The following is a 23,600-nucleotide window of genomic DNA, read 5'->3' as shown; positions in this document are numbered from 1 at the left end:
GCGAAACCCCGTCTCTACTAAAAAAATACAAAAATTAGCTGGCCATGGTGGTGTGTGCCTGTAGTCCCAGCTACTCAGGAGGCTGAGGCAGGAGAATTGCTTGAACCTGGGAAGCAGAGCTTGCAGTGAGCTGAGATCGCACCACTGCACTCCAGCCTGGCAACAGAGCAAGACTGTCTCAAAATAATAATAATAATAATAATAATAATAATAATAATAATAATCATCATCATCATCATCATCATCATCAAATAAAAATAAAAATAAAATAAGTAACAAATAAATAACTGTAAAGAACAAGAATATTTTGACATTCAAAGTAGTAAACAGCTAAACCATCTAAATAGACTCCGAGAATGGAATATATTTTAGTATCTTTCTGGTATGCGAAGCAACTTCTCAGTTGCATGCTCTAGCTATGATGTTCTTCGTAAAATCACAACAAAAATTAGTAGGAACATTTCTATTAAAAAAACTCCTATTTATTGAACAGTGAGTTGCCACTACTGAGCTTTTAATTTGCCCTGCCACCTACTTTTTATTTGTAAATGGAATAGATAATTAATAAAATTGGTAAAAACATCTATTTGGACAAATGATGCTTATGAATACACGTATGCTAAGTCGTAGCTTTATATCCTTCTTATATAGAAAGTGAGAAATCCCAGCAGCATATGTGGAATATTAACTCCTGAGAAGGAAATACTTGGGCTGTTTTCTAATCTATTGCTTAGCTTGGGAAAAAAAATAAAAATGACTTAGAATTATTTAAAATGTTGTAGTTATTTACAGATATGCAATAAATCCGTATTTATAGATGTTGAAAAAGCATGTTTTTATGTGATTGGACTACTATGCAGTTTTCTTTCCATCGATGATGAAACTAAGAAAAGGAGTAAATCATTTTTCTTTAAATGTGCAAGTGACATTTCTATTTAGATTTATTTTTTCCTCAGTAAAGGGTTTTCTTCAACATTCAGGGGAATTATAACAGCAGTAAGTGTCATTAATTTTTGGCAGATGCTCTCCCTGACCACCTATGTCTGTTAGGCATCTTATCTACCTAACTTTCATATTCCTCTCTACTTCATTGATCTCTGTTATGCTGTCTGTCAAATTATTCTAGAAGTTACTGGAGGGCAGGAGCTTATGGAGTTTCGAATCCCTCCTATTTAACATGACATGAGCTCCATATAATGAGTTCAATGAACAGTTGCAAAAATGAACAGAACCAGCATCTTGGAGGAGAGGCAGGAGGAGTGTGCAGGTCCCTGGTGGGGTACTGTTAACAGACATGAGATCAGAATTTCCGTTTGGATGAGACGTACTGGGAAGGGAGGTATTTGAGAATCTTAAAGTACCCCAAATGGCCTGGGTTAGGGTTTAGGCCCAACTTAATCCATTTTCAAAACTCTGCTAAGGCTGGAGAGGTCTGGGAGAAATAGAAGATAAATTAGTTCAACCGTTCTCCGTAAGGAAAGCACTGCCCCCTGGAGGTTACTCTGGAAATTGTCAGCATGTTTTCTGGTTGTGAAAAGATTGGGTAGGTGATTGCGGGAGGGGTGTGTTACGATTGTTAGGTAGTAAAGTAGGATCCAGGCATTTTAGATGTCCTGTCATGTGTGGAAGAGCCCTGAAGAGTAAATAGATATGCTGTAACCTGTACAACTCTCATGTTAGCCTAGAAATGAACTCCATCTGACATATAAATACAAAGTGTTTACAACATGCAAATTAAAGAGTATAGCATTTTGTTTTGTTCGGCAATTTACCAAAAGTTATTCGTCATTTCGGAAAATCATGTCACTGATTGCAGACTGCAATGTTGGACATGCAATTGAGCAGTTGACATGACACACCTGTTAATTTGCATGGGTACCAGTTTGCAAACCATGACAGTTTGCCTGTCATACTCGGTGATAAGTGGTTCTTTGTACGGGTGCAGGCCATCAGCTCACTATAATACATTTTCCAGTGTAAGTCAAGTCTAAGTGCTTACATAATGAAATATATAATATATATTTATTTGCTAGGGCTGCCATAACAAAATACTACCGACTGGATGGTTAAAACAGAAAATTATATTTCTCACAGTTTTTGAAGCTGGAAGTCCAAAATCAAGGTGCCTGCAGAGTTGATTTCCTCTAAGGCTTCTCTCCTTGGCTTATAGATGGCCACCCTCTCATTGTGTGTTCACATGGCTGTCTCTGTGCATGCACTTGTCTGGTGTCTCTCTGTCTCTGTCCTAATCCCGGTTTTTGCAAGGATACCCATCATGTTGGGTTAGGGCCCACCTTAAATACCCCATTTTAATATACCTCTTTAAAGAACTTATCATCAAATGTGGCCACACTCTGGATACTTAGGGTTAGAGCTTCAACTTATTCATTTTTTAGTGGGGGAGGTGTCATAATTCAGCCAAAAGTATATGGCTTCTTATAAATTAGTATTCCTTTATTTCTTCTTTATGGTAAACTTAGAGTGCTAGATTGCGTTTTTGTGTGAAGGTAGGTTATATAATTCCAAGATTCCATTACAGAATCTCTTTGCTAGAAATAGGTTTCATTCTTTTTCAGTTTTTAGAAAGCTAATGAAGTGCATATACCTGATATGGTTTGGCTGTGTCCTCACTTAAATCTCATCTTAAATTGTAGTTCCCATAATCCTCACATAATCCTCCCGGTGGGAGGTAATTGATCATGGGGATGGTTGCCTTCATGCTGTTCCTGTGATAGTGAGTTCTCATGAGCTCTGATGGCTTTATAAGGGACTTTTCCTCTTTCGTTTGGCACTTCTTCCTGTCATCATGTGAAGAAGGACTTGTTTGTTTCCCCTTCCACCATGATTGTAAGTTTCCTAAGGCCTCTCCAGCCATGCTGAACTATGTGTCCATGAAACCTCTTACCTTTATAAGTTACCCATTCTTGAGTATCTTTATTAGCAGTGTGAGAATGGACTAATACAATACCTAAGATAATGTAACACTCAGTGGAATATGGCTCTGTAACCAAACACATGGAATTTGCTGTAGCAAATATTTACGAGTAGGTGGGATAAATAGAATAAATTTTCCCCATCAGTTCAGCTGAGGAGATGCAGTCATGTGAGGTTTGGCACCAAACTTAGATAAAAGTTTTCAGTTTTCAGAGCTTATTGGGCTTTAGAATTACAGAGATGAAACTGTGAAAAAAAGTATTATCATTGTGTAGATGGAATATAGTGTCTAGGCAGTTCTTTTTAGAATAGTAAAAAAAGATATTAAAATATTTGGTGTAACAGAGGATTTTGGTTGTGATACAGTTAGGAACCATTGATACAATTGAAGAAACTCAGAGTTTTGAATTACCATACGCAGTGAATCATTGACTGAGCTATGACCTAGACCTAGGGTCTGAAATGGTTCTCTGAGGTGAGAACTCATTTGTAAAATATTGAAATGTACAAGATGGGCTATTTATCTTTACTTCTTTTACAATAAGGGATTGCTTTCAGGGCCACTAGTGCTTTGTTGACATGAGAATGTTATTTAGTTCCCTAAAAAAAAAAAAGGAAACAAAAAGCAACAGTCAAAAAAGCCAGATGAGCTCTGCAGATTGTCAAAAGGAGGTTTTGTCCCTTTCCATTTTCCATAAAAGCCCAGCTGTGCCACCTTCTAAAACTGGAACTTGTTCATATGCTTACCAGGTGCCAGGGAATAAAAATCAGAAGTGGAGAAAGCTGAAACAAGATGTTTCACAAATAGAAAGAGAAAATGGAAATAGGGAAAGAGGTAAATGAAAAGGTAAAAGAGAAAAAACAATCTAGCCATATGGAAACACTTTGATGGGTAAATGCACTTAGAAGTTTATTAAGCAGGGTGAATTTATTGGATAAGAAACAGTCATTAATCCACTTAATTGTTTTAGCTGGGCTTGCTGCTCTTGGTTCATCCACTCCAAGTCTCTGGCTTATATTTTTACATTTAACAACATAGGAGCCAGAGCCAGTGAGTAAGGAAATTTTGAATAAACCTAGACCTATCAATTCTGAGTGCAGTTCTCCTTTTGCAAGGAAGATTGGGCTTAAGTGGATACTCTGAGAATAAAGAGAAAGGACATAACTGAGATTGTTTACAAGGGAGCACCAGGGAGTTTAAGCCAGAATGGTGTGTTATACTAAGAAAGGGGTAAATTTTGGTGAATTTTCCTCAGTTGGGGTTGCTGGTTGTAAGCAACAGAAAGCTATTCAAACCAGGTTAAGTAAAGAGGGGTATTAACTAGGGGTATACAAGGCAGGACCTAATGCCGGAACATAATGCCAAGACTCATAAGGAGTCGAGAGCTGGAAATCCCAGGAATCGAAGCAGCAGTTTTCTCCATCTTGTTTTCTGTTCTAATTACATGTAATTTGATGGGTCACCCAAAGGGCAGGATTATATGACCCACAGACCACTTGGTAGAGCTATTGGAACTGATCTGTGAAGAGGCATGACTAAGGCAAGCCAATTGAAAATATGCCAGCTAAAAATACCATGGATGAGTCATTCTATTGATTATGTGGAAGATGGTGGGTCCAGAGCAGTTTGGCAGAAATACATCAAGACAACAAATTGGTGAAAACATAGTGCTTTGCTGCATTATCAAATCATTTTAAGAAAAGATTGGGTATGGACTTAGTCAATTAAATTTATTATTATTATTACATTGGATAATTAAAATAAATATTAATATTTTGAAAGGCAATTTGTCTAATTCCTTAATTTTTAGAATTCATTCAGCAAACACTTTTGGAACATCTTCCAGGTGCCAGTCACTGCTGGGATGTGGCATTTATCAGAATTGTTGAAGTCTTTGTTCTAGTGCAGCTTGCATTCCAGTGGAGGAATGCAGACCATAAGAAACAAAGACACGTGAAATATGAAGAATAATACATCAGGTTAAGGGAAATAATGAAAGAGGAATATGATTTTATCTATTTTCAGGGGAAGGCAGTAGTGATATGTAGAGTGATGATATAATTTATTGTCTAATGGGGGTACTTTGAGTATGAAAGCAAGCACTATTGAGTACTATCTCTAGGATAACAGGCATCAGTTGGGACTTCCACGGGCAAGCTGTAATGCATGGTCCCCCTCCAGAGAGTGTGGCTTTTGAGCAGGGACCAGGAGACACCAGAGAGCAGGAAGTGCATTTATCTGAGGCAAAGCGGTCCAGGAAGACGGAATGCTTGAACCGTTCTGCCTGGACTGGGCATTGGATATTTGTAATTTTGTAATTGTTAAAACAAGGAGAGGTTATCTCCATGGCATTGCCTTTTCTAGGAATGCCATTTCAAGGATGAGTCTTATGAGGACCGTCACATTGGAGCGTGACCACTGATGCAGGTCATTGTTTGTAGGAGAAGAAGTCTTGCTGGTCAAATGGCAGCCTTTTCCAAACTATATTCGACAAGAGATGGCTTCATGAGGAGACTGCTTTTAAAAAGGCTGGGCTCAATTGTGGCTCTATTTTGAGAATCACTTTCTGTCTGGTGACTTGGCTTGACCAAATCATGATGGCTGCTGTGGAATAGCTGCTGCCTCTCTTTTCTAGGTGTTCCAATTCCTGTACAAGGGAGTCTCTGCTTCTAGGTGCCCTCAAACAGCTTTGGGTGCTCACCCTGCTGCTGTTGGAGTCATGATTCATGTTATTGAGCACTCTGTGGCTGCTTTCCTGTTGCCTCCTGCTCTACACGTACCCTACTCAGCCCAGTAAGATCATATTCTGTCAAGAAACCCACTCTGGAGTTAGAAGGCTGGGGATCCTAGCAGTTTGGCCTCTCTTCCTCCTCCTCCTCTTCATCGTCATAAAGCACCTGTGGGCACAAGATATTGTGGCACGTGACAAAAACAGCAACATTTTCAGATTCATAGTCTTATTCATGGGGCATGCGTTTACCACCTGTGAGATGGGTCTATGCTATTAGGTGGGTCTGTGTGAAGTTACTTAGAGTCTATCATTTTGACTTACAGAAATCACAATTTTCTGTAATTAGACCTAATATTTTTTAGACAAAGAAAGGGAAGTTCAGGGGGAAACTTTTCAAATTCTGACAGCTGGACTCAGAATCAGTATTTTAATGCAAGACAGTTGGCTCCTGAGTTCGCGGTTCTTCCACTGTGCCTCATAGACTAGATGCTGTATAAAGTAGATTAATTGGTTCTGTCTTTGGAAAGCTTTCAGGCTAGAAACAAGAAGCAGAGAGCTTCGTAGAACCTGTAAAATTCTGTGATCCTAAAAAACACTGACGCAGTGCTGGAATACCTGGAATAGAGGATGAGACCCTAACATCCAAGCTGTGAACACTAAGAAAGCACTGTGAGTTTGGGAATCAAGAAGCGAAATTAACAATGTAGTCAAATGAGGGTCTGGATAAGAAGAACTGCAAGGACAATGCTGTGGTCTGGACATGAAACAGAAGTCTGCTCGAAGCTGAGCATTATTTCTCAGTGAAGGTTCATTAAATCCCAAGTGTCCCAAGATGTCTAGAGATAAATAGGCTGGGAAACTGCCTTTTACTAGAATGGGACTAGAACCAGTCATAGGAATGAGACCAGGAACTAAGAAATCTCTCTTTGTGCTGCCACTGCCCCTTAAACACTGCTTCTCTTTTCTTCTAGATGTATGCATCTCCTTTTTCCTCTATTTACAAACAACTTTCTCAGTTTATCCATGTACATAGTGGAAAATTATCACTCCGGGAAAGTCCCTGAATTCTAGTTGCCCACAAAGACTGATGAAAATCACTGCATCTCAGTTAGAAATTCCCTGGAGAGACAAGCGAATTGATCAGGATATGGTCAGAGGTAGGTTCTGTGACCTCTGGCTACGTATCAGGTGATATATGCACATACTCTCAGGAGGGGACTTGGTACAGGAGGCAAACTGACATGTTTGCTATAATTGGTATTAAGCCAAATTGGGAAGCTAGTGATTTTGTTTTCAGCTTCTGTTCTTTTCTGGTGTGTCTGAGGTCATTCAGGAATCATCACAGCCATCCCCAATGTATTTGGCTGCCAACATTATCACCTCTTTGAAAATTATTTTTTTCTCTCATTAAGAAGTTTTATGGATGATCATTTTGCAAAACTGACTTTTTCAGATTCTGTTTTTACCACCTGATGTGTAAGACACAGCATATGAGAACTATTTGGAAACTAAAGCAGAAAACGAATGCCAAATCTCATGATCATAACTTTATAATGAGTTGAATGCCACCTGGATAACTTAGTAGAAAATGCTTCTTAAGATCTTTGTCTCAACTGTGCTTAGTCATCTTCTAGACTGTAGAACATCGCTTGATGATCTTTGCAAATTTCTATCAGAAATAAGAAACCCAAATGAAGGAATAAACTTAAAGTTGACAGCCCAGTTTCTGTGACCTCTCATTGACACTTCTTTGGAGTGTACGTCCTGTGCAGGCTGAGCCTGGGCAGTCTTTGATCTAGTTTGAACAGATGCCTGTAACAAAAAGTTAGCCGGGCTTTTGGGACAGCTAATGTCTCCACAGGCTGTAGAATGTTATTAGGGCTTGATTGCAATCTCCTGACATGATAGAACTGAATTAAAGAACAGGAACTGCCTTCTTGGCAGCTCTGAGAGCAATTGGAAAGCTCAGAGAAGGCACAAGCATTAAGGAAGAAAGAACGCTGACAGAAGCTGGGCAGGCAGACAGGGTTCTTTAATTCAAAGGAGTGGATGTTAATTAATTTATTTTGGGTGAGGGAGATCTGATTTCTAAGCTAGACTACAAGCTGTTGCCAGTGTAGTTGAGGACAATGTCCTAACAGCTGTAGGAATATCATGCGTCATCTGGGTGGCTGACCTCATATCATATCCATCTTCCTGTGTCTAGATTAACCATGCACTGGCAGTTGGACCTGAGCAACTCATTTTTCTTACCCTTCAATGTTACTTTTATTTTATGTGCCTGTCTAGTTGCTTATCTCTGCTTCTAGCTTTTCCAAAAATTTCCCTGGAGCCCCAAAACTATCCATGGCAAGTGAAAAGAAAAACAAACATAAATGAATTGGAAATTGTCACTCCTGCTAGAATGGCAGGATTTTAAATACATAAGTCTTAGCTTCCTATACTTTTAAGATAGGTCAAATGCTGTCCAGAAAAAAAGGCTAGGCATTAAAATACACTAAAGAAAATGTCAGGCTTATGTGTGTCCTGATTTCCTGTCTGGTCTTCTGCTCTTTTCATTGTTGAAAATTATTTTCCCTCAATTCCATTGTTTCACCTAACAAAGGACATGTCTAATGATGTCCTCCCACATGCGGTTCTACAGAGGCATTTATTATGGTAATTAATTTTTCAAGGCAAAAAAGAGTGTGATGTGTTATGAAATACAAACAGAACTGAACGAAAGTTTTTGAGTGATCTTCCAAAGTATTTTGGTGGAGTGGAAAGAACACTATATTTGGGTATAGAAAATTTGGTTGAAGCAAGTCACTTAAAAATTTAAGCAATCTTGTACATGTTTGTTAAAAGTCATCAATCTGTGGCATTAAAAGGGTGAATTTTAATGTATGTAAATTATACCTATGTGACTAGAAAAACCTAAGGAACAACTATGTTTTGTTCATTAAATATAAAAAGAATACATGCTCATTTGAAAATACAGAAAAGTACAAAAAAGTAAAACTTAACCATAACACTGCAACCACAGGTAATCACATATTTATTTTCTGAGCACAGTGGGGTGAATTAATTGTACTTTACTGTTTATGGAAAACTATCATTTCTGGTCCCTGGAAATCCCCCTGTTGTCCTTCATTCTTTTTTCTCACTCCTGTTTCTCTCCTCTATTTTACATACACCTACTGGATATACTTTGACTTACATTACCCTTGTAGAATATGTGGTATTGCTTCATGCATGAATCTGTTTTTATTCTATGTAAATGATATGTTATTACCTATAGAACCCATTCTATTTTGAAATCATTTTATTCAACACTAAGTATTAAGGATTTATCTGGGTTTGTGTAAATTTAGTTTATTGAGTCCCATTTCTACAAAACATTTTACAAATATGTTGTTTGCCAGGTTCCCACAACCCACACAATATTGAAACAAGTATCCTCATACATGTCCCCTCATGGTTCTGTGAGACAACTTCTTTGGGTTACACACCCAGGAGTGGGATTGCTGGGTCGTGGAACCAGAATGTCTACGTCAGTGTACATGCCCATCAGTAATTTGAGAAGATTCTCCATTCTCTGACACTTAGGTATTTAATTAGCTTTCCCTGTATTAAAATAGAAAGTTTCCTTTTATATAATTTACTTTTAAAGCTGTTTTACTATGGACATTTCTTCATGTTTTAAAACAGCATTCTAATGTCTACATTTAAGGCTAGACATTCATTATTGTACTGTCGTCATTTGTTTTACTGAGATCCTTTTTGTTATATTTAGGTAAAACATACTTCTAATATAGGACACAGATAAGACTACAGTAAAGCAGCATAATTATCAAATTAATAATTAAATAATTCACTGATACTTGGACATGAATAGGGATCCACTTTTCACTAATCTTGGAACGTTTCTAAGTATAACTCTTTAGTTAGAATAAACTAATGAAATGTTGAATGAAGTAAGATAAATGATTCAATAAATAAAATGATGAACTGACAGGAAATGAAAACTTGACTTCCAGAGCAATTATGTATTATGACAGTCATGTTGTTGTGCATACATTTGGTCAATGGAAGTAAAAAACAACTATGAGGAATATCATGTCTCTTATGCAGAGTGAGACCAAACATAAATGCCAAGACTCATTAGCCAGAATTACCTTAGAATAGACTAGAATTGTAAAAATAAAATCCTTCAGTTTTAGCAATATGCTTACTTTTCATATGCTAAACCTCCCTGCAGGTTTCCTTATGCAGTTTAGGGGACTTAAGCCAATATTCACATTCCATTCCATTCCATAGTGATTCAATATTTTTAGGTGTTTGACGTACATATTGATTATTCATACTTTCTCTTATGCCATCTCTGATACAAATCTTTAAGGGCTAGGATGATACTTTTAGATCATCGATGATTTTCCAGAAATTGACTTTGGAGAATTCAATATTGACATTTGAACGAGATATCTCTATGAAGAAAGATTTATTTTAGCATATACAAATTAAATAGATTCATACGCTTAGATTAAGAATTGTTCTTTAAAAGAGTCTTTAACATTTAACTTCAAAATTTTCTATTATATAGAATACAAAGTGATATACATGAAAGGAATTCCAAAAACTTAAGTGTACGAAACAAACAAGATGATGGTGTTAACTGTAATTCCTTTTTAAAATGTAACTCTCTGCACTTGTTTGAAATGTAGACTTTTATGGGGGATGAGAAATTTCTGAAAAAGATGAAATAAACTTCCATGAAAATATTACTTTTTGATGATAGGATATAATTTGCTATGCACTGTGCTTTGCATCAGAATAATATAATTTATTTATGAGGGACAATTACATTCCTCAAGAAGGGAGCTGAAAGCAGACTATAGACTAGGAAATACCTCATTCTTTTACTGTATAGTTACTTGGAACAAAGAGAATTATTTTCTCTGAAGAAATACTATTTTTAGAATACCACTGTTTTGCACACAAATGATTCAAGGTAGGCTTACAAACTTTTGGAGGTTAAAATATTCAAGTTCAAATAGTTCTGTGTTGGTATTTGACCTGCACGCTGATCTGAAGAGGAAAAAGCTGAGCAGGCCACTTGTTGGGTGGGCGAGAATTGACTTTGTTCATATACATATGGGCAGGGCCAAGGGCAATGCTATGTACATGAGATGTGCTTAAAATATGTCTGCTGAATAAATTAATGGGTTGAGAAATTAATTGCGATTGTAAATGGAAAAGTGAAAGAATAAAGTTGAAGATTGATTTTCTAACTTTTTGAAAGGTTACTGGCATTCAACTTCAAGTCAAATGCTCCATTTATATAGGACACAGACTGGCAGGAATAACATAATAACTAGGACTAATTTTATCTCGTGGTGCCTCACTTTCACCAACCTTGAAAATGAGTATGTTAATATTTATCTTCTATCTTTATTTTTCCTGTGTCTCCTTTCCTCTAGTTGTTTCATAACATAATTTATTTTTACGTTGCTATATAAACTACCTCATACGCATTTTTGTAGGCTTCTTTTAATCCATGTTAGAATTGGGTAGAGTAAATTGAATATAAATAATCATAGCTGTTTTGTTTTAAATCAGTTCCCCTATAAGTAAACCTTCATAAACTCTTTGTAAACAAATATTTGTAAACATATATGAAAGGTCATTATTAACACTCTCTCTGCGTATTACTTACTACATTTTAAGTAAAATATAAGGTTAGTCCCCCCATTGTAAGTCCACAGCTAATGTGATCCTGGAGATCTTCATTCTGTTGGTCCACGTTGGTGTTAGTATGTGACTCAAACATTTAGTCCCAGTTTTCCCATCTGTAAAATGTGTGTTTCATAATTTGCTATTATCAGGAATATTATGAGACTAAATAAAGTGACAGGCATTGTTCTTTGTCGATTTCACGTATTTGTTCTTTTCCATTCTCACCCCTGCCAGAAGGGATTTCCCCCACAATAAAACGCTGTATTTATGCTGTGAGATGTGGTCAGTATTGGCAAGACTTGAGCCTGTTCCTGTATAGGGGTGAGTGGAGCCTGATGTAGTGGCTTTGGCCCACAGAGTGGCAACAAAATGGAGTTTAGGCCCTGGCAGGTGGGCAGAGAGGCAGAGAGGCAGAGAAGGAAGAGGGTAGCAGGGAGAAGGAAATCCTGAATGCTTTCCCAAGGCTGGTTTTATTGGAGAGAAAGATGACCCTATGGAGATCACAAATAAAGGAATGGCCCAGCATCTGGATCCCAGTATGTTCCTGATGATATGCTTAGAATGTGCAGAAATAAATAAAATTATTTATTTCTGGTTCATCTGGATGTTGCATGACACTAAATAAAGATTACATATGTATGAATATTGTGGCATATGCCCATGTTTCAGTGAATCTAAGATGCCATCAGCTGAAAGATGCATCCTTTTTTAATGAACCACTAAGAAAAGAAAAAACCCTACTAACTTAACCACGAGGCAGTATTTTATTGTCACTTGAAATTTTTATTTTAAACATGTGCAAAAAAGCTCTTCTGAATGTATTTATACATAGATTTCCCTCATTTATCACTCTTGAGCCTATATATAAAGGCAAATAAACATAAAGTAAATTGATTCAATGTTCCTAAATGTATTCATATTCAGTCTGAGTTTTCTGAATCACTCTTCCACTTAGAGTTATTGATATGTGTGCTATTTCCCTCGAAGTTGTTGGTTCTTCCTGCAATCGAGGGCGTTGATGATGTATCATTTCTTAAAATTGTGCTTTGTTATTGTCTCTGGAATTTTCTTCAACGCCAGTGACACCCAGTCTAAGCTTTAATGTGCAGGCAATAACAACTATTTCATGACTGTCACTGACTGATCTGAGGATCAGGTGCACACCAGTTTCAGAGATGTTAAACTGTAAAGACAGAATGCATGCTTTAGAACTGATAAAATGTGGGAATAAATACTCAACAGTGCTAAGATCCTCAGGATTCTCCTTTAAGTACCTGAATAGCATTCTAGATTGAGCTTTTCACATGCATGTGCTGGGGAACATATGTTGCAGGATTCCATAGCCTGGTGGAACAAATGATTCCTAAATTAAAATGGCTCTGAACTTTCAACTGACAGATGGCAGAGCCTCAGGTTCCCCTACTCAAAAGCCTCCATGATTTCAGGAAAGGGAGAGTGCAGTGAGTCTCATATGAGAAATCACACAATATTCTGAGCCCAGCCCCATGTGGCAGGCTTTCCGCATTTGGCTCATGCTTAGCAGTACCCAACACACCTGGAGCTGCCTAGAGATGACTTATGGATGTCAACTGCTGCCTCTGCCCCTTGCAAGGCCACAATGTCCATGCCAAGGGTGCTGTCTTATAATGCTCCCAGAGATTGCTAATCCCCAGGGTGTCAGAGATATAGGAGTTTTCATACAGAAGTGGGGGCAATAGTCTTCTCCTCAACTCCTTGTCTCATTTTATTCTCTGGGTCCCAAAGCATCAAGGCTTATTCCAAGAGTTTATAGAGACTTCCAAGAAGCTCTAAATGTCCAGCTGCAATCTTAGGGCTTTAAACTATTCCAAGATTCCAAGAGGGAGACAGATACAAAATATCATCTTCATTATTGACTTGCACCCCACCATCTGAACTCATCAATGCCCTTTTTGCTTCCCGGCCTGACCCTGACAAAATACAATAATACTGTCTCTGCCATCCCTCTACCAATACTTCTTTTACCACAAATAGAAGTGATACCCGTACGTTGCAATTTGTGCAAAGCAAAGAGGCAGAGGAGGTATAATGATATGTCCTCTCATGCTTGTTTTTAGCCAACAGGAATGAACTTTTGCTCAATTTGTGCGCACTTCCCCTTCTTCGACAGAATTGCTATGTGCATGTTAAATTCACAGTGGAGCAGCCCCAGGACTCTGTGGCAGTCCGTGCCCACTCAGGTTCCACAGTGACAGCCTATAATCCAGCACTGAAATTCCCAGCCCCCAGCAAAGCATTTCATGTATAGTAACCACTCAGCACACAGATATACAGAGTGAACAAGGCTGTGGTTAGCTGGAGCTCTTCTCTAGGTGATATGTGATGACAGACTGGTAAAACCTCGGAGTCCTAAAATCAGACCAAAAACAGTTAGGAGAGTATCTTATTTTTTATTTTTTATTTTTTGAGACAGAAGCTCGCTCTGTCACCCTGGCTGGAGTGCAGTGGCGCGATCTCAGCTCACTGCAAGCTCCGCCTCCTGGGTTCAAGAGATTCTCGTGCCTCAGCCTCCCAAGTAGCTGGGATTACCGGCATACACTACCACGCCGCCTAATTTTTGTATTTTTAGTAGAAAGGGGATTTTGCCATGTTGTCCAAGGTGGTCTTGAATTCTTGGCCTCAAGTGATCCACCTGCCATGGCAACCCAAAGCGCTGGAATTACAGGCGTGAGCCACTGTGCCCGGCCAGGAGTGTATTTTGATTCCCTGTTGAAGTTAATTATGCTCACCTAGCTTCGTTCTTCTCACTGTCCTCCAAAGAGTGTGTGTATTTAGCTACTTTAGGTAACTGATTAGAATTATAGCTATTGCCTCTTGAACACCACACTAAGCTCTTCATATACATCATTACATTTAATCCTTCCAAACTCTATGCGGTGGGAACTACTATAGCATAGGTGAGGAAACTAAGGCTTAGGGAGATTAAGCGATTTGCTCAGGATCTCTCAAAGGGTGGCAGATCTAAGATTCAAACTCTGTATTGTGTGTACACAAAGCTCATATTCTTAACCACTCATCTATAAACTAATAATTCTTCCATCTTTCTTATCATATGAACAAAGGGCCTGTCTCCAAAGAATACTTTCTTGAATGTATTTAGCTTCTTTTCAGATTAGAAATTCTCAACACTTTAGATTAACAATTGAGCTGTGAATTTTGATGTATGAATGCATATTAATTAAGAAAGTTTCAATCTTCTATAAGCCACAAAGTTTTAGGGAAAGCTTATTTTCCCTAGTCTACTGATGGCTAGTAAATCTTTTTCTTCTCTAATGACCAATGTAGTTAGAAAATAAAAATTTATGAGTTCTCCCCATCCATACAGAAGTTGTGAGAACAGCACTTGGGGAGTGAGTCATTACTGCTTCTTCAGTGACAAGTGTTGCTGGAGAAAAGACAAATGCTTTGCCAACTGGCAGAGTTTCTGCTTTACTTTCTTTCAATAATCTGTTCTTACTGTTTTCAAGAGTAAAAAACAAAATAATGTGATACATATAAAGTAGTAGCAAATGGAGGAATGTTGCATATATTTAGTATAACTCAAGGGATTTAAAAAATTATACACCAAAGCCAGGAATACAGTTAAAACTAGTTCTTATCATGCAATATGATCACATACAGAATAGTACTAGGTGGCAATATTTTGGAGATGAGATAATCATATTTTGATATCATACCTTCTCTGCAAATAAATAAACAATTAGATATTCTAATTAGAAAATTGACACCAACAAGAAATATCCAAGTTTAGGTCTAGCTGTTAGGTTACTGTTTACACTGAGAATGGAAGAAAAGATACTTTGTAATCTTTAAATTCATCTTTAATAGTATTTTCCAAAGTAGTTCTAGTTTGATTAACACAGCATCCTACCCTCTATATAGCTTTTGGAATTCTATTTTAAATAAATAGATATCCATTGATGTCAAACCTACCTATAACTGTTTCTGTACTGGTAATATAACTTACAGTTTTTTTTGTTTTATATTTTGAAGGGTTATATAAATTAAGGATTAGGTCAGAAAGGAAAAATCTTTCTGGTTTTCCTGTCTTAGAAGAGCTTTGTAGAATGAGAGTCACACTTGTCTTTAGCCACTTACTTTTTTTTTTATTTTTTATTTTTAGTTCTTTGAACAAATCTACTGGCTTTCTGCTTCAGAACCTTTGCATATACTCTTGCAGCTAAGAAATTATGTCCAAGTACTCCTGCCCATCTCTTAAAGTTTTACATGTTCAATCTCTTATAATTTTGTTAGACTCCGGCTTAATGTTTTCTCTTCAGAGAGGCTTACTGTGTTTACTTAGTCTAAAGTATGCTCTTTTCTTTTATCATTTCTGATTTTATCCACTATTTTCTTGACAATTTTTGTAATGATTTTTATTTTATCTTTATTTCTTTTTTTAGTGATCCATATGTTTGTACATATGTTGGGATATATATGATATTTTGTTACATGCATAGAATGTGTAATGATCAAGTGAAGGTATTGAGGGTATCCAGCACTTCAAATATTTATTATTCTTATGTGGTAGGAAATTTAAAATCCTTTCTTCTAACTCTTTCAAAATACACATAACATTGTTGTTAACTATTATCACCTAGTCTATCAAACATTAGAACTTACTCCTTTTATCTAACTATATGTTTGAATCTGTTAACCAATGTCTTTTCTTCTCCCCCTTCCACCCACCCACCCTTCCTAGCCCCTGGTATCTATCATTCTACTCTATACCTCCATGAGATTGTCTTTTTTAGTTCTTAATATGAATGAGAACATTTGATATTTGTCTTTTTGTTTCTGGCTTATTTTACTTAACTTAATGACCCCTAGTTCCATCCATGTTGCTACAAATGACATGGTTTTATTCTTTTTATAGCCAAATAGTATCCATTGTGTCTATATACCACATTTTCTTTATCCTTTTGTTATCTGTTAATTAACACTTAGGTTGATTTCATATATTTGCTATTGTGAATACTGCTGTAGTAAACATGGGGGTGCAGGCATCCCTTTGATATCTGATTTCCTCTCCTTTGGATAAATACCCAGGAGTGCTGGATCATATGGTATTTCTGTTTTTAGTTTTTTGAGAAATCTTCATATTGTTTTCTATAGTGGTTATACTAATTTACATTCCCACCATCAGTGTATAAGTTTCTTTTTTTTCTGAATCCTCACGAGCATCTGTTATTTTTATCTTTTTATTAATAGCCATTCTAACAGGGATAAGATGATCCCTTACTATGGTTTTCATTTGCATTTCTCTGATGCTTAGTATGGATATTACACCCTTTTCTGACAAATAGTTTGCAAATATTTTCTCCAATTTAACAGGCTCTCTCTTCACTCCGTTGATTATTTCCTTTGCTGTGCAGAAACTTTGTGATAATATAGTCCTATTTGTCTATTTTTGCTTTTGTTGCCTGTGCTTTTGAGGTGTTAGTAACAAAAACTTTGCTTAGACCAACGTTCTGAAGTGTGTTTCTTATGTTTTCTTCTGGTAGTTTTAAAGTTTCAAGTTTTAGGTTTAAGTCTTTATCCAAATTGAATTGATTTTTATGCATGGTGACGGTAGGGGTCCAATTTCATTCTTCTGCACACAGTTTTCCCAGCATCGTTTACTGAAGAGGGTGTCCTTTCGCTGATGTATGCTCTTAGCACCTCGTCAAAAATCAGTTAGCTGTAAATATGTGGATTTATTTCTGGCTTCTCTATTGTGTTCCATTGGTCTGTGTCTGTTTTTATACCATGCTGTTTGTGTTATTAAGTATTGTCATATTTTGAAGTCAGGTAGTGTGATGCCTGCAGCTTTGTTCTTTTTGCTCAAGATTGCTTTGGCTATTCTGGCTCTTGTTTTGTTTAATACAAATTTTAGGATTATGTTTTCTATTTATGTGAAAAATGACATGGATACTTTGATAGGGATTACATTAGATCTGGAGATTGCTTCAGGACATTTTAACAATATTAAATTCTTCTGATCCAGGAACATGGAATGTCTTTCCATTTGTTTGTGTTCTCTTCAATTTCTTTCATTAGTGCTTTGTAGTTTTCCTTGTAGAGGTCTTTCACCTTCCTGGTTAAATTTATTTCTAGGTATTTCATATTCTTTATACCTATTGTATATGGGATTTTTATCTTGATTTATTCTTCAGCTAGTTTGTTAGTGTGTGTAGAAATGCTACTGATCTTTGTATGTCGATTTTGTATCCTGCAACTTTACTGAATTTATCAGATCTAAGAGTTTTTGTTGGAGTCTTTAGGTTGTTACAGATATGAGAATATGTCACTTGAAGAGGGAGACAGTTTGACTTTCTCTTTTCTAATTTAGATGACTTTCATTTTTTTCTTTTGCCTGTTGCTCTGGGTAGGACTTCCAACTATGTTAAATAGGAGTGTTGAATATGGGCATCCTTGTCTTGTTCCAGATCGTAGAGAAAAGACTTTCAGCTTTTCTTCATTCAATATGATATTACCTGTGGGTTTGTCGTATCTGACCTTTATTATGTTGAGGTATGTTTCTTCTTTGCCTCTATTGTTGAGAAGTTTAATCATGAAGGGATGTTAAATTTTATTAAATTTTTTTTCTGTGTCTATTGAACATGACCTTTGTTCTTCATTCTATATATGTGATATGTCATGTTTATTGATTTGCACATTGAATTGTTCTTGCATTCCTGGGAAAAACTTCACATAATTGTGGTGTATTATCTTTTTGATGTGTTGTTGAATTTTGTTTGCTAGTATTTTGTTAGTGTCTATGTTCATCAGGAATATTGGCCTATAGTTTTCTTTTTTGTTTCATTTTTACCTGGTTTTAGTATCAGGGTAATGCTGGCCTCATAGAACAACTTAGGGAGAATTTCCTCCCTTCACTTTTTTTTTGAAATTGTGTGAGAGAAGTGATGTTTCTTCTTTGTAAGTTTGGTAGAATTTGGCAGTGAAGCCAGTGAGTCCCAGATTTTTCTTTGTTGGGAGACTTTTTATTACTTATTCAATCCATTACCTACCATTGGTCTGTTCAGGGTTTCTGTTTCTTCCTGATTCAATCTTGGTAGGTTGTGTATATCCAGAGATATACACATTTCCTCTAGGTGTTCCAGTTTGTTAGTGAATAGTTGTTCATAATAGTTTCTGAAAATCTTTGTATTTCTGTGGCACCAGTTGTAATGTTTCCTTTATCATTTCTGATTTTGTTTATTAGGGCCTTCTCTCATGTTTTTTTTGTTAGTCTAGCTAGTGCTTTATTAATTTTGTTTAGCTGTTTCTTTTTTTGTTTCTTTTTGAGACAGGGTCTTGCTCTCATCCAGGCTGGAGTGCAGTGGTGGTGATCATAGCTCATTGCAACCTTGAACTCCTGGGCTCAAGTGGTCTTCTCACCTCAGACCCCAGAGTAGCTAGGACTACAGGTGTATGCTACCATACTTGTCTAATTTTTAAATTTTTTGTAGAGACAGGGTCTCATTATGTTTCGCAGGCTGAGTTTGAATTCCTGGGCTCAAGAATCCTCTCCTCTCAGCCTCCCAAAATGCTAGGATTACAGGCATGAGCCATGGTGCTTGGCTTTCATTTATCTTTTCCAAAAACTAATTTTTGTTTCATTGATTCTTTGTAGTTTTTAAGCCTTAATTTTGTTTATTTCTACTCTGATCTTTATTAGTTTTATCCCTCTACCAATATTGGGTTAGTTTGTTCTTGCTTTTCTGTTTCTTTGAGGTTCGTTGTTAAATTGTTCATTTGAAAACTTTTACACTTTGATGTAGGCATTTATTACTGTAAATTCATCTCTAAACACTGCTTTTGCTTTATCCCATAGGTTTTGGTATGTTGTGTTTGAATTTTCATTTATTTCAAGAAATTTTCGAATTTCCGTCTTAATTTCTTCCTTGACCCAATGGTCATATTGTTAATTTTCATGTATTTGTACTCTTTCCAAAGATCCTCTTGTTATTTTTAGTTTTATTCCACTATGATCTGAGATACTCAATATGATTTTGATTTTCAAAATATTTTTGAGACTTGTTCTATGTTCAAATATATGGTCTATCCTGGAGAATGTTCTATGTACTGATGAGAAAAATGTGTATTCTGTAGCAGTTGGATAAAATGTTTTGTAAATGCCTATAGGTCCCTTTTGTTTAATGTGAAGTTTAAATGCTATGTTTCTTGGCTAATTTTCTCTCTAGTGAGCTGTCTAATGCTGAGTAGGGTGTTGAAGTTCCCAGCTACTATTGTATCAGAGTTTATCTTTCCCTTTATATCTAATAATATCAACTTTATATATCTTGGTGCTCCAATGTTGGGTGCATATGTTTAGGATTGTTATATCCTCTTACTGAATTGATCTCTTTATCATTATATAATGATCTTCTTTGTCTATTTTTACAATTTTGGACATAAAATCTGTTTTAACTCATATAGGTATAGGTATTCTTCTCACTTTTCATTTCAGTTTGCTTGCCATCTGTTTTCCATTGCTTTACTTTCAGTCTCTGTGTTTCTTTACAAGTGAGATGAGTTTCTTGTAGGATCATGTGGTTTTAACCATCCAGCTGAACTATATCTTTTTAGTTGAAACTTTAATTCATTTACACTCAAGGTAATTATTGACATGTAAGAACTTATTCCTGTCATTTTATTAATTGATTCAGGCTGTTAAAAATATATCTTTTGTTCTTTTATTTCTCTCATTGTTTATAATTGTGGTTTGGTGGTTTTCTGTAGTTAACATTTGAGACCTTCTTCTTCTTTAGTTATGTGTTTGTTCTACCAGTGGGTGTTATATACATTTGTGTGCTTACATAACAGTAGATCTCATCCTTTTACTTTCAGATGTAGGACTCCCTTAAGTAGTTCTTGTGGGGCTAGTCTATTGGTAATGAATTCCCTATCTTGTAGGACTGGTCAAGTGGTAATGAATTCCCAGTTTTTGCTTCTCGAGGAAAGACTATTTCTCCTTCAGTTATGAGGAATAGCTCTGGTGTGTATATAGTATCCTTGACTGGCAGTGTTTTATCTTTCAGCACTTTGGATATATCATCCTATTCTCTTCTGGCTTGTAAGGTTTATGCTGTTAGTCTGATGGAGGTTTGCTTATAAGTGTTTAGTTGCTTTTTTCTCACTGTTTTTAGAATTATCTCATTGTCTTTGACTTTTCACAGTTTGACTATATGCGCTGTGGAGAAGACTTTTTGAATTGTGTCTATTTGGGGATAACTGAGCTTCTCGTATTTGGATGTTTAATCTTTTGCTAGACTTTGAAAGTTTTTAGCTATTATTTAGTTAAGAAGGTTTTCTCTCCCTTTCATTTTTTTCTTTGCATCTGGGACACCAAAAATTCCAATATTTGCTCACTTTTTGGTGTTTCATAAGTCACATAGACATCATTTATTCTTTTGAATTCTTTTTTCTTTACTTTCATCTGACTGAATTATTTCAAAAGACTTATCTTCACGTTCTGAGGTTCTTTCCTTCTGTTTTGTTTATTCTATTGTGAAATATTTCAAATGAATTTTGTTTTTTCTTCAGTAAATTCTTCAGTTCCAGATTTTCGATATGGTTCTTTAAAAAAAATTGATCATTTTAGTAAATTTCTCATTCATGTCTTGAATTGTTTTTCTGATTTCTTTGTATTGTTTATCTATATTCCCTTGTATCTGCGACTGTGAGCTTAGATCATGTGGCAAGCCTTTGTCCTACCATAGTCAGGCTAAAATTAGTTATTTTTATCCTGAGGACACATATTATATAGTATATGTACATGCCATAGTATATGTACATGCTAATTAAAACAGGGGTTTGGAAGTCGATTTAAACCCTTCTGGATAACCCAAGGGGTTCAAGACTTCAGTGGAGGAAGTGACTTCCATGTGGTGGAAATACAAGAGAAATAGAATTACAAGTGAAGCCTGAAGATGAGACTGAATTGCTGCCATCTCATGATAATACTTGAATGGATAAGAAGTTGTTTCCTATGGATGAGCAAATGGTTTCTTGAGATGAAATCTACTCCTGGTGAAGATGCTGTGAACATTGTTAAAATGGAAACAAAGAATTTAGAATACTACAAAAAGTGGCGGCAGGGTTTAAGAGGATCAAGTCCAATTTTGAAAGAAGATCTACCGTGGATCAAATGCTATCAAACAGCATTGCATACAACAGAGAAATCTTTTATGAAAGATTGTTGTTGTCTTATTTTAAGAAATTGCCACAGCCACTCCAACCTTCAGCAACTACCACCCTGATCTGTCAGCAGCCATGAACATTGAGAGAAAACCCCTTATAAACAAAAAGATTATGACTTTCTGAAGGCTAAGGAGATAGTTAGCATTTTTTAGCAATAAAATATTTTTAACTAAAAATATGTGCATTCTATAAAGACACAACAGTACTGCACATTTAATAGACTACAGTATAGTGTAAACATAACTTTATATGCAATGGGAAACAAAAAATTCATGTGACTGTTTATTGTAATATTTGTTTTATTGCAGCAGTCTGGAACTAAACTCACGATATCTTTGAGGTACGCCTGTATTCAGTGTTGGCACTGGCAAAAGTGCAGTAAAACAGGCATTCACATACTAGTAGAAGTGTAAGTCATGCAATTTGTCTTAAAAGCAAATCACAATTTTTATCAAGAACTTTAAATTTGTAAAAATTCTTACCTCATCAATTTTACCCAAATAAATTTATGTTAAACAACCATATATATGTACACTGATTTTTAAGCAAGAATATTAATTATAGCATTATTTTACTAAACATCTTAAATAATGAACATCTAGCAATCCAGAAGGAATAAAGTAAAATACAACATGGCTATCAGGAGATTTCTTAATACACACATTAAATTTATGTTTCTCAGAAATAGTGGTATGGGAAATGATTCATGTTATAAGGTTGACTGAAAAAAACCAAGATACTAAATAAATGAAATATGCTTTTATATATGAGAGCATATTAATCAGATTCAGTAACGATATCTGCTCTAACAAACAACTCTTAAATTTCAATCTTCATTGCTTAACACAATAAAGGCTTATTTTTTCCCATGACATCATCTAATGCAGGGTGGTCGTGGTTATTAATTTCTCTGTAACTCTGACAAGCTCAGTATAGTGCTTCCAGATTGCTCTGGGGTCATGCAGCTAGCAGTTGAGGCAGGAAGAAAAATAGCATAGACAGGGCAGGCTCTGTCTCAACTGCCTTGGTGCATAAATGATGCATCACTTTTGCTCACAATCATTGTCAAAAACTAGGCACTTGTTCCCTTTTCCCTTAAATGCAAGAGTCTGGACAATCTGGTTTTGTGAGCCATGGAGCAGCTCTGCTGTACACACTAGAAGAAAATACACAAAATTATTAACATCTCTAGTGAGATTTTTCGTGAGTTTGTTTTCAACTTCATGCTATTATTTTTCTGAATTTTCTAAAATAAATGTAAATTAAGTTCATAATGAGACCAAAACTAAAAATTAAAAACCTGTAGTACTTTGTGCAGGTCAGCTGCTTATCTTCCCTCAGGAGGTGCAGACAGCTTGGGGCACTCACTATAGTGTGCATTTCAATATGATCTTATATCTTAACAGGTTCCTTAGATGCTTGCCAAAATGATAGAAAATACACTGAGCACAGCATGAGGAGCACCCTTCTCTATGCATGGGTGATTTGGATATAATATTTATCAATGCTGATTACCTGGATTGCTTTGGCTGATCTGGCTAGCCTGGAGGGTTTTTCCATTCTTCCCTCACTGCTGAATATGTTTTCTTTCTCAAACCTGTCCTCTGTCAAAGAGAACAACGTTTTCTACTAGCAGAAGGGGGAAAGCAACAAAACAAAAGCTCTGTCTTTTCAAAAAAGCTAAAAAATAGCACTTTTGTTACCAAGTTTGAACATGAAGATAGATGTAAAACTACTTGAACATGAAGACAGATGTAAGTTGGATATTCATCTTATGCAATGTAGATGAAATCTAATTGATGATTTAGTAAGAAGTAATATAGATAGCTCTGTGCAGGCATGCAGCATGTTCACTGCCTTTTGAAAGATCATGCAGTGTGAGTGAACGAAGAAATAAGTGCTGTGAGAAAACTGTGACTTCTCTTATCCTACAAACTTGGTTCCACATTTTACCTCTGACCTCTGGTTTGGACAATGAATAGTAGAGACATGTCC

The sequence above is a fragment of the Piliocolobus tephrosceles genome, chromosome 3, assembly GCF_002776525.5.
Source record: "Piliocolobus tephrosceles isolate RC106 chromosome 3, ASM277652v3, whole genome shotgun sequence".
Taxonomy (NCBI): domain Eukaryota; kingdom Metazoa; phylum Chordata; class Mammalia; order Primates; family Cercopithecidae; genus Piliocolobus; species Piliocolobus tephrosceles.
This window is presented reverse-complemented; position numbering follows the sequence as displayed.